This window comes from Ananas comosus, unplaced genomic scaffold (assembly GCF_001540865.1).
Source record: "Ananas comosus cultivar F153 unplaced genomic scaffold, ASM154086v1, whole genome shotgun sequence".
NCBI classification, from domain to species: domain Eukaryota; kingdom Viridiplantae; phylum Streptophyta; class Magnoliopsida; order Poales; family Bromeliaceae; genus Ananas; species Ananas comosus.
This window is the reverse complement of record NW_017891352.1, coordinates 7,326-12,298: the sequence shown is the minus strand read 5'-3', so window position 1 is coordinate 12,298 and position 4,973 is coordinate 7,326. Positions and strand designations below refer to the sequence as shown.

Below are 4,973 nucleotides of genomic sequence, written 5' to 3'. Positions count from 1 at the left end.
AAGAATGTTATCCATCAATGCACTACTGAAACTTTTTCAAACTTTCCGAATAGATGTAAACAGGTAATTCCAACGTATTTTTTTGTATAATTTTCCAACTGTTAAATGCATTCTCTATCATCTACATGTAACAACCCAAGGAGCAATGGCTAAGTAAAGCACTATGATAGAGATCTAAGTGATGAAGTGGGAAACAGATCAAGGCAAGCCCAGTCCAATAGCGCCTGAGTCTTCACAGATTGAGGCCTAGAGGGCCCATTTACCCATTTATTACTTTTACAGTTTAGTCCACTATTTTCTATAAATTGTATTTTAGTACAATATAGGGAGGGTATAAATAGCTAAGTTGTAAGGGAAAATGGTATGGAATAACAACTTCATTTTTCTCCCATGGCTCTTTCTCCTTCCTCAACACCCTTCTTTCTCTCTTCTCTACCTCTCTCTTATCCCTCCCAATCTGATCTCTCTCTACATTCCGATCATTTTCTACCTCCTCTCTCCCTCTACTACTCTCATCTACTCTCAAACCCTAAATTCTCAATTCCCTTCTTCAGAGATCTCAATTACGAGGCGGATCCTTTGAGCATCAGAGCTTGTATCAGATCTACAGCTTGATCTATGTGTATCAGCGATCCGTTCTTCATCGACGCCATCATCTTCGATAAGCATTCTTATCGAGTGTTGCATCTTCGATTGGATCTCCGTTGAGATTACTTGGCTCAGATCGGGGTGGAATTTAACCTGCGACAATTCCATCTCTGGATGCTCACCNGCTTGATCTATGTGTATCAGCGATCCGTTCTTCATCGACGCCATCATCTTCGATAAGCATTCTTATCGAGTGTTGCATCTTCGATTGGATCTCCGTTGAGATTACTTGGCTCAGATCGGGGTGGAATTTAACCTGCGACAATTCCATCTCTGGATGCTCACCAATATTAGAAGCTAAACAAGCTGAGCCATAACAATTGGTATCAGAGCAGTTTCGATCCCAGGAAAGGGATGAAACTGATACTTGCATCATGGTGGGGTATCACAAGAATGGAGCGCTAAGGGATCTCGTGTAGTACCTGGAGCAAGAACTCAAGCGGTAGCATCAAATCTGAATTGGAAGGATTGCAACAGTGACTGGAGACATTACCACTGCGGTAACAAAGTGGTATCAGATTGCAACATCAGGTATTGTAGAAATCTTTGTTGTATGTGTGCAAGAATTGGTTAATAAGGAATCAAACCTGATAAGCATCACAAGAATCCTTATCACTGCTACTTAAATCAAATTGGTAGAGGGATCGTAGAAGCAACAGGTTCTTGGTACATAGTATATCATAGTTAAAATTGGAGCAGTGAATGGGAATTTCATCAAGCACCTTTTGAGCATCAGGTAATCAAGTTTGGCTCCCCAATTTTAATTCTAGAGTTGAGATACAATTGGTTAAATTGCTACAAATGGAAATACATTGAGGGAGTAGACAGCTGGTTATTGTTCTCTTGATTGGAATAGTCATCAGGCCTCAAATAGCATCATAGGCACCTCAATAGTTTATTGGAGCCAATAGAAGAAATCCATTGGAAAATCAGTTTAAATACAATAGTGAAGCAATTCAAAGAGGAGTAAAAAATGGTTAATGGAACAAAGTTACAGCAATTTACCACTGGCTATAACAAAAGCTTTGAAAGAACGTTACAAAGTGCTCAGGATTTCAATCAAAAGTTAGATGTCTTGGCACAAGGAATTGAAGCACTACGAAAGGAAGAGGCAAGGAGGCACAAAATCATGATGCAGGAGAATGCCCGCAGACATGAACAACTCCTAGAGTTGATTAGGAGCCGATCTGTGCATGCTAGAGATAAAGGGACAGCAGTGCAGGTTCCAAAAGAAGAGAAAGAGCTAATACCTATATCCATACCTCTAGAGAAAAGAGTTAGTTCACTACTTAATTCTGTAATCGACCAACCAGCTGCAGTGGAGGAAGTAGAGCAAAAGTACATTGAAATTCTACATATAGAGGACTATAATGGGCATGAGGTAAAGCTGAGTGACAGTGCCAGCAGACCGGAGGGATTGCTGAGGTTGCATGCAACTCAACCATCTCCTACCAAGCCAATTCCAAAAGTCGAAACACGCCACATAGAGCATTCAAGTTCAGAGAGAAGCAAACTTAGAGATATTATTGTTCCATGGCCCATTAGAGCAAATCAGGGTAAAGAACTTCCACCAACAACTCATAGGCTGTAGAGAATAGAAGAAGAACAAAAGGTATTGAAGTTAGCACTTGTCTATATTCCTTCAACACAATTGGAGTATACCACTGTCACTGCTGGGAATGTTGCTCACTATTCAGAGAAGGGTGCAAATTATAACCCTGCAGGAAGGACTTCCACCGGCAAGCAAAAGAGATTGCAAGGATTATGTTTCAAAGATGGAGAGAAGTTTTTCTCTGGACGTCAATGTAAACACAGAATTTTCAACACACTAAAGGCTACAAAAGGAGTTGATAAAGGGGTTGAACCAGAAGCCGCAAAAGGGGAAACATATAGAAAATTACAGGTTGCAATTGATGATGAAGAGGCTCGTAGTGTTGGTAAATGCGAAGCCAAATTGGAGCAGGTTCGTGCGGGGCTGAGTAGAGAGGAAACTTTCAAAAGCTGTTTAGATTTGATGTCGCCGGTTGAAAATGAGGATTCAGAAGAAACTACGGGGCTTTCTTCTCTTAGTGAAGAACAAATGGAGAAAACAGAAATTAACACTATTTCCAACTTAGGAAATGATGTACCACAGAATTTAGAGAGTAAACAGGAAGATTTAAAGCATAGTGCTTCTGTAGATATTAGTCAGGATGATGATAAGCTCAATTTGCATGTGGTTGTTCAGGAAGGTGATTTAGTCAAGAATACTGAGACTGAGACAACCAGAATAGAGATCGAGTCTTGTGAGTTGTTGGTTACTTCAAAAACTAGTGATAATGAAATTTTGAGAAGTACTCCAGAGAGCTCTGCAATCAAAGGGGAACTTAATCAAGTTGATAGTCCTACATTGATGAAGCAAGCATCTGGCTTGGGTTTTGAGATCTCTCTTTGTGGGAACCTGCTACGTCCACGTATGGGCCGTGCATCTGCCAAGGAAGTTTTCGAAGCCTATCGCATTTCCGAGGAAGAGTTTGTGTCATCTGGACCCACAATCATTAAGAACACGAATCTCATAGTCAGAGTTGAAGACAAGTATTTGCCGTGGGCTAAAATTCAACATGTCGTTCTTGGAAAAGCCGTATTTGGTCCAAACTTCTCAGCCGAGCTAAAGGATGCTATCCCTGTTGAGAATGACGAAACAGCAGACGGTGTCTCGCCATCTGTAAGCAGGAGATGGAAGCCTTGGCCAATCCCATTTAGAATATCGAGGTCTTTTCAGCATAGTGACAGTAAGTCATCGAATGAGGATATTTTCCTCGATTATGAATCTGTTCTACAGAGCCCGACAGTTGAACAAGCTCAGAGTACTAAAAGTCAGTCTCTAAGAAAGCAATTTGTGCGAACAAATATTCCGACTAATGAGCAGATTGCATCTTTGAATTTGAAGGAAGGTCAAAATATGATAGCCTTTAAATTCTCTACTAGGGTTCTTGGGAAGCAACAGGTGGATGCACATATATATCTGTGGAAGTGGAATGCTCGAATTGTCATTTCCGATGTTGATGGAACTATTACTAAATCTGATGTCCTAGGCCAGTTCATGCCTCTGGTTGGAAAAGATTGGACTCAGTCTGGCGTAGCTCGGTTATTCTCTGCAATAAAGGAAAATGGCTATCAACTGCTGTTCCTGAGTGCTAGAGCTATAGTTCAGGCATATCTCACAAGAAGCTTTCTCCTCAATCTGAAGCAGGATGGGAATGCGCTACCTAGTGGGTCTGTTGTGATTTCACCAGATGGCCTGTTTCCATCACTCTTTCGAGAAGTGATACGGAGAGCCCCACATGAGTTCAAAATTGCATGTTTGCAGGATATCAAAGCGTTTTTTTTCCTTCTAATTACAACCCATTCTATGCCAGTTTTGGGAACAGAGACACTGTAGAACTTAGTTACAAGAAGGTACTTGGGGAAGCAACTGAAAACTCCAAAACCAAATTCATGAGTCCCATCCTTGAGGACAAGGATGGATTTAAGGGGAGGGAATTGTAACAACCCATGGAGCAATGGCTATGTAACAACCCAAGGAGCAATGGCTAAGTAAAGCACTATGATAGAGATCTAAGTAATGAAGTGGGAAACAGATCAAGGCAAACCCAGTCCAATAGCGCCTGAGTCTTCACAGATTGAGGCCCATTTATTACTTTTACAGTTTAGTCCACTATTTTCTATAAATTGTATTTTAGTACAATATAGAGAGGGTATAAATAGCTAAGTTGTAAGGGAAAATGGTATGGAATAACAAATTGCATTTTTCTCCCAAGGCTCTTTCTCCTTCTTCCTCAACACCCTTCTTTCTCTCTTCTCTACCTCTCTCTCATCTCTCCCAATCTGATCTCTCTCACTCTACATTCCGATCATCTTCTACCTCCTCTCTGCCTCTACTACTCCCATCTACTCTCAAACCCTAAATTCTCAATTCCCTTCTTCAGAGATCTCTATTACGAGGCGGATCCTCTGAGCATCAGAGCTTGTATCAGATCTACAACTTGATCTACGTGTATCAGCGATCCGTTCTTCATCGACGCCATCATCTTCGATAAGCATTCTTATCGAGTGTTGCATCTTCGATTGGATCTCCGTTGAGATTACTCGGCTCAGATCGGGGTGGAATTTAACCTGCGACAATTCCATCTCTGGATGCTCACCAATATTAGAAGCTAAACAAGCTGAGCCATAACACTACATTTCTTGATTTTGGCCTATAATGTTATATCTATACAAATACCAAAATTTTGAAGATTATTTTTTAGTTATAAATACTATCCGACAAGACATGCAGATCATCC

The 4,973-nt window shown here is 40.8% G+C and overlaps 1 pseudogene; it reads left to right on the top strand.

The window, feature by feature from the left end:
- Window positions 1–1,621: 1,621 nt before the first annotated feature.
- LOC109704854 lies at window positions 1,622–4,447 on the top strand (annotated as a pseudogene).
- Window positions 4,448–4,973: the final 526 nt, after the last annotated feature.